The 14,176-nt window shown below is 44.6% G+C and overlaps 1 protein-coding gene across 3 annotated transcripts in view; it reads left to right on the top strand.

Annotated features, from left to right (window-relative positions):
- Positions 1–14,176, top strand: part of TRAK1 (trafficking kinesin protein 1) — a 190,442-nt gene that overhangs the window by 80,062 nt on the left and 96,204 nt on the right. The gene's annotated exons all lie outside the window — the stretch shown is intronic.

Raw genomic sequence — 14,176 nt, forward strand, 5'->3', positions numbered from 1 at the left:
GAAAGCTCTAAATGTTGGGTGAGTGAAGAAACTTCCAAGTAGTTGCTTTTGTTTTTGTTTAAAAAAACATACTTTCCCTTTAAATCAGAACTTATGCAAGAGGAAAACCAGGAAAAAATGTTTGACCAAAAAGAAATATATGTAACTTTAAATTCCTGGATTTCGATTGGTGTAATTGGAGTGTATTACTTTTGCTTTAACTCTCTCTAAGGGGGCAGCTGCAATTTTCTGATACCAAGCATGAGCATAAAATACGAACAACTGGGCCTAGACTTGCTGCCTACTATATTTGCATTTTTCATTTGCTGACCCGTTGCATGGTAGATGATGCTATTGTGTCCTGGCAAGGCATCATGAAATCAAGTAATAATGTTGCAGATTAGGCTTCTGGGGGAGAGATGCAATTCTGGACTGTCCTATAAGAATTGAAGTTAGTAGCAACCCTAAAAGGATGGTCAGGTCACAGAGTCTGTCCTTTCATCTTTTTATTTTGCTGCCCAGATCCATGACATTGCACACAGTGGCTGACTATTACACCTGTAGGAATGGCTCCTAGCTTAGTGTTTTGTTCACTCTTGTCTAAGGGAAGGGTTTTCAAAGTGAGGAAAACCTACACAAATGTATTCAAACAGAAATCCTGTTGCCATCCTAATGATGTTTTTGTCATTTAGTAATTCAGCAAGAGATTTGCGATGAAATAAAGGTGGTTCTTCGAGTGCTTGCTCATTTCCATTCAACTTAGGGGTGTGTGTGCTTGCCACATGCACCAGTGCCGGAAGTTTTTCCCTCAGCAGTATCCGTAGGGGACTGGCTCTGTCGCCCCCTGGAGCGGCACACACGTCATGGTATATAGGGTGCCGCTGGCTCCCCCCTCAGTTCGTTTTTGACAGGGCTAAAACTGTTGTGTTCTTGTTCATACTAATTTGTTAATCCTTGTATTATAGTGTATATAGTTGCCTGTTAGTGTTAGTAAATCCCTTAGCTATAGTTAGAGACTTCATAGGTCCCAAATGGGACTTTGCCTCGGGACGGGGCATGCCCTGGTCTCCAGGCTTTAGGCCCTGCGATCACTTCAAGAGGCCCATGCCCGGTAGTGATCCACACAGCAGCTGTCTGCGTTGCTTGGGCAAAGGGCACATTAGTGAAAAGTACAAGATTTGCAAGTCCTTCAAGCCAAGGACTAAGAAGGAGCATGGCATTCATTTAAGAGCGCTCCTTATGGAGTTGGCCCTCACCCCGGCACCAGAGTGAAGCTTCATCTCAGCACCGAGCACCGTGACCTTGGTACACAGCACCCCACTGGGACCATCCACTGACTGGCACTGATCCCCATCTGTGGCTCTGGCCAAGAAGCCCAGGAAGATGGCGCAAGGTCGGTCTTCAACCTCTCGCAAGGGAAAGGATAAGACAGAGTGCAAGCAAGGTCCTGGGCTGGGCAACTCTTCACCCACGTCAGGATTTCAGGCCCAAGCTCCGGTGGAGCAGTGTAGCCCAACTCACTCCTACCAGCCACCCTGGCTAGTGGCAGAGGCCTCTGTCAGCTCCGGGTGCTGTGCATGCCAGAGCCCTGCAGGTGGTGCAGGAGATTATGTCCCTCCCGGTGCCGCCCACACCGGGTCCCACAGTTCCCCAGTCATGGGGTAAACCCATGTTTGGACTGCTGTGATCCCCAACTAAGCGACACCGTTCCCCATCACAGGGAACGGCCAGCCAGTGCTTGCCCTGCTGTAACTGCCACGCATCTGACCATGAAAGGCAGATATGCAGCACAATCCCATTCATCCTTGGGCCTTGTGCATGGGCAGAGAGGCTCGAGGTGCAGCTCTCTAAGGACTGGGCACAGACCTCTGGAGGCATGCTGCTCCTGGCAGGAGTACTGGTCCCAGCACCCAGTATCTCTGAGACCGCGGTACCACTCCAGGGACCCATCGAGAGATAGATGCTACCATTCTTATGGACCATCACCGATCCCTTAGGAGGGCGTCACCATGTGCGGACCTTTCCCAGCACCGGGCTTCTTCTGATTCCCAGTCTCGCTCTTCATCCCGATACCGTTCGTCAAGCGTGAGATGTGGATCACCAGCTCTAGGCCATCACGGATCCATCGAGCGACGCCAGTCCCGAAGACCTTGTTCCAGATCAGTCTCCAGGTGGAGTGACTGGCACTGGTCAGGACAGAGCCACCTTTCCACTCTGTCCAGGTCACCTGGGAGAGACCGCTCAGGGTCCTGCGTGGTTTGGAGCAAGGTTTCCTGACGGCAGGACAAGCTCTGGTACTGGTGGTACCAGCTACATAGTTAGCACCGAAACAAGCCTCCGGTCCAGTGGCTGGTGCTGTGGTATCCATGGAACACATAGGAGTTCACCCAGACCTCCCAGGCCGTCCCCTTGGTGTCCAGATCCTCTATGAGACCAGTTGCCTCTCCCTTCCGCCCTCCTCCAGTGCAAGAAGCCTTGGGTGCGAGGACCCTGCAGGTCCAAGAGGGAATAAGGGACCAAGCTACTGGACCACCAGTGGTTGTAGAGGACACTATGCCACCAGCATCTTTCTTGTTGTCACCTGACAAGGCTATAACACCTCCGGTTCCCCCGGATGACACTAAAGTGCACCAGGAACTACTGAAGACGGTCACTGCCAATCTGGGCTTTCAGGAGGACTTAGAGGAGCCCTCGGACTCTCTCTTCGATGTCCTCTGCTCCACACCACCGGCCAGGGTGGCTCTGCCCCTTCTTGATGGAGCCTCTAAGATTACTAAAGCCCTGTGGGAAAATCCTTCCTCCCTGCCACCCATCTCCAAGAGGGCTGAACACAAGTACTTTGTGCCATCCAAAGGCCATAAGACAGTTAACCACAGGGAGTGAAAAGGTCAACCCAGGGCTACCCCTAAGAATAAAGACTCCAGGAGACTAGACTTGTTTGGGTGTAAGGTTTATTCATCCTCTAGTCTCCAGCTAAGGGTGGCCAACCACCAGGCCCTCCTGGGATGCTATGACTTTAACATGTGGCAAGCCATGGCTAAGTTTGAGGGCTCGGTTCCTGAGGCTTCCAGGAAGGAGTTCTGGGTGATCATGGAGGAGGGCATGACTGCAGCCAGGGCGACACTCCAGGCAGTGTCCGATGCAGTGGACACTGCCGCCCAAACAATTGCCTCGGCCGTCACTATCCCGGGAACAGCAAACTGCAACCACTGGGAGCTGCGGGCGACCATGCAAATGTAAACAAACTGGCGGCCTGCCAGTGGATTACTCTGATGGGCCACAGGTTGCCCATCACTTGTATAGAGGGTATTTTTGAGAGAGGGAATAATAACCTCCTCTGAATTAAGCATTGGATTCATAGCCAGGAAATTGGGAGTTCTGATTCCAGCTCTCTTGCTAACTTGCTATGTTGCCATGAAAAATCATGGCGGTTCCTCTCTGACTCGTCCACAAGGCTCAGCAGTCAATGCAAGACCCTCCCTTCGATGGGCAAGCCCTGTTTGCAGAACAGATGGACAATAAGCTCCATGGTATAAAGGACTCCCAAACAACCCTTAAAATGGTGAACCCATACATTCCCGGCCTTGCCCACAAGTGGTTCAAGCCACAGCAGCCTCAGGGCCAAGGGAGCCACGCTTGCCAGGAGCCTCCCCATAAGAAATCCAGAGGCTATCCTTGCCACTAGCCTCCACAGGCTTCTCAGTCAAGCTCAGCCCACAATAAGCAGACAGGCAAGCACTCATTTTGAGGGTATGCCCGAGGGCTACCTACCAGACTGTTCCCAGGATCCTTCCTCCCCTGTCTTTGCCAACCACCTTTCTCCTTTCCTCCCTGTGTGGGCATCTGTAACATTGGACCAATGTGTCCTCAGTACAGTGGCGCAGGGTTACTCTCTTCAGTTGCTACTCCTCCTTCCCCCTCCCCCCCAGTCCCTCTTCAGGGACCCTTCTCACAAGTCTCCTCGTGCAGGAGGTAGAGGGATTATTGCAGATAGGTGTGGTGGAGGTCGTTCCTCTGGAGTACAGGAACAAGGAGTTCTATTCCCATTACTTTTTAATCACAAAGGTGTTTTAATCTGTGATCTATCCTGGACCTGCAAGACTTGAACTGCTTCCTAGCGAAGCTGAAGTTCTGCATGGTCTCCCTGGATCTGGGAGACTGGTACCTACCCTTGATCTGAAAGATGCATACTTCCACATTGCCATCTTCGAAGGAAACAGACGCTTCCTCTGGTTTATGGTTGGTCCCAACCACTATCATTTTGTGGTCCTCCCGTTTGGTCTAGTGACAAACTACAGGTATTTACCAAGTCCATGTCAGTGGTAGCTGCTTACCTCAGAAGTCTGAGTGTACAGATCTACCCGTACCTTGATGACTGGCTAGTCAAGGGCAGCTCCAGGTCCAAAGGCATGTTGCAATACTGTTGGCCACCTGCCGTCACCTTGGACTGTTGATAAACAACAACAAATCCCCTTTAGTTCTGGTACAGAGGATAGAGTTCATCGGAGCGATGCTCAACTTAACCTGCGCCAGGGCGTCCCTGCTGCTGTAGAGATTCAGGGCATTGATGGACCTCATCGTGGAAGTCTCCACGTTTCCACTGACCATGGTCAGGGTTTGCCCGCACCTTGTAGGTCACATGGCAGTGTGCACGTGTGGTGCATCACACTAGGCTCCGGATGCAACCTCTGCAGCAATGGCTGGCAATGGTCTACTCCCAGTCCAGGGACCACCTGGAAAAAGTTGTTACCAACCCCGCGTCAATCCTTACCTCGCTGCCATGGTGGACTGACCCTGGGAAAGTCCTGGAAAGAGTTCCCTTCATCAGCATTCCTCACACAGTCAAGTTGGCAATAGCAAATGATTCCTATACAGATGTCCACCAGACAGTTTGTTTACATTTGCGTGGCAGCTCACAGTTCCCAGGGGCTGTGCTTCACCATTCCTGGCCAATGGGAGCTGTGGGAAGTGGTACGGGCCACAGGGACGTGCTGGCCACCACTTCCTGCAGCTCTCATTGGCCAGGAAAGGCAAATTTCAACCACTTGGAGCTGCAGACAGCCATGCAAATGTAAATAAACTGTCTGGTGGCCCACCAGCAGATTACCCTGATGGGCCACAGGTTGCCCACCACTGGTATAGAGTATTTTTGAGAGAGAGAATAGTAACCTGAATTAAGCATTTTATTGATAGCCAGGAAGTTGGGAGTTCTGATTCTTGCTCTCTTGCTATGAAAAATCATGTAATCTTTGTGTCTGCCTTTCATATCTATATGTTGGAGATAAAACTTAAAATACGGTTGTACCTCTCACATGGGAATTGAGGACAGATTGATATTAACATAGTGCTTTGAAATTACAATGCATTGTGTAAATGTTAAGTCTTATTACTACTATTATCTTTTGATCTGGATGAAAGAATGGATATCAAACAGTGGAAAGCTTTATATATTTAAATAGCTCAGCATGAGAAGTCCTTGAGCTGCCACACCTTTCCTACAGGAATGTCCTCAGGAGTGTGACTGCTAATGGAATGACCTGTTTTAAATGTAACAGCCGAAACACACTCTCTTGCACGAGTTCATGTTTTTATAAGGTTTAAAAAGTCATTAGCATTAGGTGTGTGCAATCACTGACACTTGTCTAACCAAATGATTTCATCTCAAAATTACAGTTCCCTAAAAAGTGGTAGTGAACTGACACAAATTGTGGATATGCGCAGCTTGAGGGACTGTCTAGAATTCTGTGGAAACTTCCAAATACCACAATCTCATTCCCCCTCTTGTCCCCCCCCCCCAAAAAAAAACCTCCAAAACCCCTCTGCAAACCATATGTAGAATTACATACATGTACAGTGCCCCCTGGTGGCACTGTAATTTTAATTGTTCACACACACAGTAAATGAGATTGTGTATCATTGGGTTAATTACAGCTTTACTAAATAATTTGCCAAGATCCAAAAGGAGCATGCAAAACACTAATTGTGGGATACAAGAATAACAACTGGATTTGTTCAGAACAGTTGAAATGATGCAGAAATATGAGTATGCATGCGTATGAAAAGTATTTGCTATGGCTACGTGGATCAGCATTCCAAGGTTCAATAAGTCACAATAATGAAATTCAGCACTATAGTAGTGCAGCATCTGCTAATAACAAGGGAAGGTGCAGAAATTTGATTTCAGTTGAGCAAAACGAATGCTCCCATTGTAAATGTAGTAATATGTTCAAAGTTTGGTGCTCTGTTTTCTTCAGCTTTCTTTTGGTGCTTTTTCAAGTGCATAAAATAAGGTTGATATTTAAACTTAAGACAGCACATAATACTTCAGGTATAGTATTAGAAATCTCTCTCTGTTTAGGTTTGATGTGGTCCCCATCACTGTAGTATCTAAGCAGTTTCCAAACAATAGCATGGTAAAGATATGCTGTCAGAATAAGTCCCCTGTGTAAATATATACAGGCTCATCTTTCCAAATGTTCTGGAAATGTGTCCACATTCAGATATATTGGACAGTATTTGTGAAGCCCTTTCGCTTGTTTATCTAGGGAGATTGCAATTCCAGCTTAATTGTTACATCTCAAAGTGTATGGTAGGAATGTGGGATTATGGAAACTTACTTTTCATGATGTTTGAGTAAGATTTTGGTGATAACTAAGTACTTTTGAATTTGTGGTCATGTAAGCCACCCTCCATGTAAAATTGGAATTAGGAAGAGGGATTATTTCTTTGGAGAAAATGGCAACCTTTTGTGAAGGAAGGAGACTAAAAGAGGTTAGACAGTTATGTTGGTACCTATCTAGCCTCTCTTGATGTGAGAGTGCCACATTCTTGTTTGTTGCAATACCCTATTTATTTTCTTCCTTCCCAAATATTATTATTTGTTATTTATACAGCACTCTTCATCCATAGCTCTCAAAGCACTTTACTAATATTATCTCTTTTGAAAGATGGGACATCTCTATGGAAGCAGCCCAGAGATGCTATCTGACTTTTCCAAAATTACACAATAAGTCAATGTCGGAGCTAGAAACAAGCCACATTTCCTGACTTCCAGTCCCATATTCTCTGGATTACGTGATATGCATTTTGACAGTAGATAGATGAAACAGAACAATGGGTTTTCTAAATATTTATTTTATTTATCTATTTTGCTACCATACGAACACTTCCAAAAGTCCCTAGGTATCTTCCACAGAACTTAAAAATAACAGTCCAGCTTAACCCAGGAGCTGAATTCCAACCCGAAATGAAAAGAAATGGAGCGTGGACAGGAAGAGGCGGGGCGGGGCGGGGCGGGCGGGAGTCCCTGCTGGCGGCGCGTGGCTGCAGGGCACAGACCCCTCGCTGTGCCGCAGAGCTGCAATGCCTGGGGTGCAATCAGTGCACGGGAGTGAGCAGGGCGGGGCGGGGCGGGCGGAGGGCTTGGAGGAAGGGGTGGAGTGGGGACTGGGCCTGGGGCGGAGGGGGTTGAGCACCCCCTGGGGAGAGGAAGTCGGTGCCTATTTGTGGCAGATTTTGCCATGTAATCTTCCACCATAAAAAGTACTTCACAGTGGAAGGATCAGATTTAAAACTACCAAAAAAACGGCGGTGGAAAAGTGGCCTACCATTTTGGGTATGTAGTAAAACCATTTTTAACGCAACCCCTCCCGCATATCTCTGGGCTTTTGGGGGCCTGAAGGGTGGGGGTGGGGGTGGGCTCATTCTCTCACTGCCCTTCCTCATAAGCCTGCTGCCTTGTTAGCTCCACGTTCCACTAATTTCCACTTTGAGCTTCTGTGAGTCTCAGTGAGACTGTGCACCATATGTCATTATGCTCCATTAAAGTTTGCCGTATTAAGGCCTGCAATAAATGTTGTCACCCATAGCTTCAAAAGAGCATGGAGTGTTGATGTTGTAGAAGTTAATGTGACATCTATGAATTCCACACAGTTTTATTTCCTACAGTTTCACTACCTTCTTTATAATGTAAATGTATAATGTAACAATATACTTAAATATATTGTTTCTGTTACAGGTGAGCCTGAAGATGGGCATGAGGGGGAACTGAGGCAGTGAGGGAATACAAAATGAAGAGAAGTTATTTTCTGCTTTTCATTTTGTATATAGTGAGGGATTTAAGTTTGACTAATTTGATTCTTTAGTTCCAGGATTGCAAGACTTGCCAAGTGAAGATCTGTATAATCTGTCTAGGGGTATGTCTACATTACAAAATTAGGTTGATTTTATGGAAGTCGGTTTTTAGAAATTGATTTTATACAGTCGATTGCGTATGTCCACACTAAGCACATTGTCGGTGGAGTGCATCCTCTCTGCCACGGCTAGCATTGACTTGCATCCCACAGTTCCCGCAGTCTCCACTGTCCATTGGAATTCTGGGTTAAGCTCCCAATGCCTTTTGGGACAAAAACATTGTCATGGGTGGTTTTGGGTAGATGTCGTCAGTCGCCCCTTCCTCTGTGAAAGCAGTGTCAGACAGTCGTTTTGCGCCTTTTTTCCTGGGTTACCCGTGCAGACACCATACCATGGCAAGCGACTAGACAAGCACAGCAAGGCACGCTGCACATCAGAGAGGCTTTGAAAACCAGTTTTGTGACTGGCCAGGCTTTGTTGTGACAGTTGTGTGTGTTTCTCCTTGGTGCAAACCCGCCCCCTTTGTTGATTTTTATTCCCTGTAAGCCAACCATCCTCCCCCCTTTGAAATAAAGTAACTATTGTTTTGAAACCATGCATTTTCTTTATTAATTTAAAAAAAGAGGGATAATGGACAAGGTAGCCCAAGTGGAATGGAAGAGGAGGGAAGAACAGGACACATTGCTTATTGTAGCCACACTAAAAATCAGACTGTTTGAATGACAGCCTTCTGTTGCTTGGGCCATCCTCTGGAGTGGAGTGGAGTGACGTGGCCTGGTGCCTGGAGCCTCTCCCCTCCCATTCTTGGGCATCTGGGTGAGGAGGCTATGGAACATGGGGAGGAGGGGAGGTGGTGATGCAGTGGGGGGTCTGTGCTCTTGTTGGCTTTCCTGCAGCTCCAACGGATGCTTCATGTCCGTTTGCTCCCCCATTAACCTCAGCATTGCTTCCTGCCTTTGCTCTTCGCGCTCACTTAATTCTTTCCTTGTCTCTGCCACTGAATGCCTCCAGGCATTAAGCTGTGCCCTATCAGTGCGGGAGGACTGCATGAGCTTGGAAATCATGTCATTGCGAGTGTGGGGTTTTTTGCCTTCTAATCTGCGATAACCTCATGGACGGAAATGATAGGAGAGGCACAGAAACATTCTACCCTCTCTGATTCTGGGGGGGACTGCATGGTCACCTGTTCTGCTGAGTTCACCATGCTGACCAAACAGGAAATTTAAATTCAGAAGTTTCCGGGGCTTTTCCTGTGTATGTGGCTAGTGCATCGGAGTTCGAAGTGCTGTCCAGAGCGGTCACAATGGAGCACTCTGGGATAGCTCCTGGAGGCCTATACTGTCGATTTTGTGTCCGCACTACATCAAATATGACCGAAGTCAATTTTACCGCTACTCCCCTCGCTGGGAAGAAGTACAGAAGTTGTTTTTAGGAGCCCGTTAGGCTGCCAGAACGGGGTTGGTTGGGTGGACGCATTCATTTTTAAATCGACCTAACCTTGTAGTGTAGATCAGGCCTTGGTGTTTATACCAGGTATCTGATTGCAATACACAATGTAACCAATCTGACATGCTGTTTAATAATTGATTTAGCTTTTGCCAGAATAAAACATTTAAAAAACAAAAAAGCCAGTCCTACCGACCATTTCAGTGGAATGGAGAAGAGAACCAAAAATCAAAGATACACGTCTAATTTTGTTCTGAAGATGGTAAGATTTCTTGTGGAAGACTGTTCCTTAGCTAACAGAAGAGCAGGAACTTTCTGGTGACACAGTTCCCTATAATCCTGCTGCCCTGTTAGCTGTAATTTGGGAGATACATTGACAAGGTGCTTGCTTAGTAACTGAAACGTTCTCTAGAAGCAAAGGAATATGTTGCATTAATCAAGTTTGCTGGTCACAAATGCGTTAGGTCACTGTGGCAGAGTCCACAGTTGTGGAAATGGGGCCTACTCTCCTAGTCTGCTGTAGGTCTTGAAGGATATTTTTGGCAGTTTGTATGTCTTTGGAGATCCAATAGCAGTACGGGTTCAGGACATCAATGCTGTCTCCTAATTGGCAAGTGGAGGGGGCGAACAAACATCTAATTCAGTGTGTCTTCTTTGGAGCAAAATGGATAAGCTTTGGGTTTGTCTTGCATTTAGTAGCAGGATAACAATCATGATGCATGGTTTTAAATGTGTGTTTTATGTGGGGGTAGACAGACTGGTTTTCTGGGCCTCAGAGGACCTCTCCTGGAGAGAGTCAGGTTGGAGAAAGAAGTAGTTGATTTCTTCTTTTCATTTTTTTATTTCCTCTCACTTTTATATTACTGCTTTCTCATCCTGTGATGTTTGTGTTGAATGCTTGCAAGAGGATGTTTCCTCCAGCCCATTATCTTGAGTAATTTAAGGCACTGGTACCTCTGAAAGTACTGCAAGTGTAGTAATTTATGAGCCAGATAAACTGAAAAATCTCGGCAGTCTCTCTGTGGTGTTGCTGTGCTTTTGGTAGATCTTTTGCTTTTATTTCCACCTCCAGTGCAAATTCTTACTTTCTTGTTATTCCCTGCTGTTTCTTTAGGGGTGGGAAAGCTTTGTCAGCAAATTGATGACTAGGCTCTATTTCCTCCTAGATACTCCATGTAGCGCAGAATACTTCATCCAATATGACCTATTACTAAAGGGAAGCAGTCCTTCGACAACTGCCAAATTGCAAGAATGTTGGAATTTGTGCTAGTTACTGCTTAGAAGTGTTTCCTCTAAAAGAGAATCTTTTTTCTTTATTTATGAAATCTTTTAAACCTGTCGTAAACATTTTTATAATCTGTTGAAAAATTGTGGAATATTAAGTATATTATTAGAGAGATTATAATACAATTTTGTTTTCAGTTACAGCTGGAAACGTTATTCATGATTTAAGAGTTAAAATGCCAACCATGGAAACCTGCCTGGCATGCTTATAGCCATGGTTATTGGTGAATGATTATCGAATGTTACGTGAGAAGTAATGAAATTAAAACATTGTCAGTAGTGATAGGAGTTTGTGACGGTCGATAGGGTGAAAAGCAGTATCTTTTCTTTAAAAATAAAAATAGTAATGGAGGAGATTAGAGACACATTGAGCTCTCCAAGGGCAAGGGCTTCAGCATGGATGAAAGTCCAATTTCTCTGCTTAGCAACTCGCCACCAACACATCCAGACTGCCGAACTTGTTTTTGTTTGTGGGTTGAAACAAGCTCTCACTTATACTCTGCCTGCTGGTTCCGGTCTCCTCAGCCAGTTTGAGCACATGACATAGTGTAATTTGTCATGCATTTGCTCAAAAGCACAACAGGAAGACAAAACAGAGCAGACGATGCAACGAGTGTCCATGAAATGAGCCAGAGTCAGTCTATTAATCCCATTTTCAGGCTTCTGAATCTTGATGATAATACTACTACTTAGCTCTTACATCCTGGTTTTCATCCATACATTTAAAAGTAAGTCTTGTCTCCATTTTACAGAAGGGGAAACTGATGCACAGAGATGTAACTTATTGAAGGTCAGCAAGTTAGTAGCAGAGCTGGGAATAGAGCAAGCTCTTTTACCTTTTATTCCAGTGCCCCATCCACTGAATGATAGCTCTCTTGACAACTGCCCTTTTCAATTAATATTTACAAACTAAGCTGACACCAAGTTTTCAAAACAAGTTTATGAATAAGACATTGTTAGCTGCTTTCTTGGACTTTTGTGGGAAAGAGGATTTATTGTTTTTCAGCACCACTTTTATTAGACTTTTGGGTACTTCTGCAGCCTTACTTCTTCATTACCGATGACTTATTTGATATGATCAGAGATGTATAAAATCTTGTAGTTTTATAGCACTCTGACTACTGCTCAGTCATGTCCTACAATTCTCAGAAGCATCAGCACTGTGCTGCTAGATACTCTCCATTCTGTTGGAAGGAAATCTGTTCCAAAAGATCCACTTGCTAAAAAGAGTACTAGATATTGTGGGTGAACTCCTCAGCTAGTGTATATTGGCATAGGTCTGTTGTAGTGAAAGGAGCTGTGCATTAGCTGAGAATTTGACTGCCCATGTTAAATCTCTCTCTCCCAGAGCTGGAGCAGAACTTCTAGGCAGAATATTAGGAATGATCTTCTTGCTTTCCTGTGTGGCTCTTCTTAATACTTCTCACTCATTCAGGTTGGAGTTTAGAAGGCCTGTAACAGGAGGTATAGCAAAGAATGTACATAGTTTTAAATGTTTATTAGAAAATATTTAAATAAAGATGATACAAAGAGTTTGGTGTGTCAGTCGTTAGTCATCACTTGATCTTAGCCAAAAGGCCGAGAAGCAATGTACAGACAACATTTTGTACAGACAACATTTTATCTTTACGTAGACATTAATTTTGCATGCATATTCCAGTCTGTTCTCTGAGGAGTTGGGAGTAAAAATGTTTGATTTGTAACTTGCCTGCAGCACAGGAGTTCTAAGGATAAGTCCATATGATGAGGTTCATTCTACTGTAACCCACTGGTGAGCATGTGTTATAGGTTCCCCTCTCAGACTTCTGTTCTGTGTGGATTGGTAATTACAGTGCCTGGCTATAGAACCATGGCTCATTAGCTGAAGTTGTAGCCCCTCATGGAGCTTTGGAGGTCCCCAGTTCAGTCCAAAGTGTGTTGACCAACATGGTGGCCATGACAAGTATGTAACCCCCTTGGTGAGTGTGTTTCACCTACAGCACAGCCACCAAGCCACTTGGCCTTTCCTTTCAAGAAATTATAAATAGAATAGCATGAAGATGAAAATTTACACATCCAAACTGCTTCAGGTTGTTAGCTTGCCCTTTTTGAATATAAACTCGCTATGTCCTGGAATAGGGAATGTGAAGAATTAATTTGAATCTTTAATTAAATTACTGTCAAAATGGAGTCTCCGTATTTGATTGATAGAAATGCATTTGAAAATTATTGTTTGACATTTTGGAACGACAGACATTCTTTTAAATTCAGAAACATAAGTAGGCAAGACTTGTTTTCACTCATTAGTTAGCCTATGAAGAATAAAGACTGTCACTTTCCTTCAAGGACAGCCAAGTAGATTATTCTGCTTCTAACTAAAACACAGTCAAATCTTTACCTATCAACATAACTCAGTCTAGCAGGGAAATAACCTTCCAGTCATAAAGGGATTTCCGCTCTGTTGGGCAAAAGATTCAACTGGCTGGCCAAAGCGTCTGACATCTAGATCTACAATTCAGCAGATTACCACCTTCATCTTCAGTATCAAGGTGCAGCTCAAGGAGACTACAGTTCCTAAAATGCAAGATGTCTTGGTCTGACTATATGTTGAGATCAAAATGGAGCACCGTATGCTTGGAATCATAATCTCCATGAACTGCGATGTCAGGTTAATGACCAAGGCAGCTGCAATCTGCTGAATTTAGTTCAAATTGTGTACATGGGCTTTTGGCTTGTTGCTCTTGTGACCCTCAGCTGGACAAACTTCAGATGTACTAGTTTTGATAGGAATAATTTAGTTCTTTTTTTTATAAGAGAAGTATCAGAATAGTACTGCAGTGTCCTGGTTTGCATTTTCATCTGCCCAGTCAAGCATGCTGTAAATCTCTTCCTAATTTCACAAATGTGTTCATTGCCTCTGAGAAACAGAACTACAGCCTATTGTATTACAATTCCAGGATTTCTGGAGGCAGCTGCTTACAAAAAATCAAGTTTGTAATTAATTCTAATGCTTCATCTACTTCACCCCCTGGGGGACAGTAGCATAATTTGCTAGGGAAAATGTATATTTTGTATTTAAGTGTTCAGTGTTGTCTTAAATAAAGCCTTAGCCTCATGATTTTTTATACCCTTTGCTGTAATGAGCTTTATATTATTTGCTAATAAGTATGTATAATGTTTTGATGTGTAAATTACATGGACTATTATTTTGGGATCCTGAAGGCCAAAACATGTTGCTGGATTGACATTTTTTTTGTTCAGGAGAGGAATGTGTGTATATATTTATATATACAGTAGTATACTTCAGGGATATTTTATGGAATTTAATGTTCCATAGGGAAGGTACATCTTAGAC

Source organism: Chelonoidis abingdonii, chromosome 2 (genome assembly GCF_003597395.2).
Source record: "Chelonoidis abingdonii isolate Lonesome George chromosome 2, CheloAbing_2.0, whole genome shotgun sequence".
In the NCBI taxonomy this organism is placed as follows: Eukaryota; Metazoa; Chordata; order Testudines; family Testudinidae; genus Chelonoidis; species Chelonoidis abingdonii.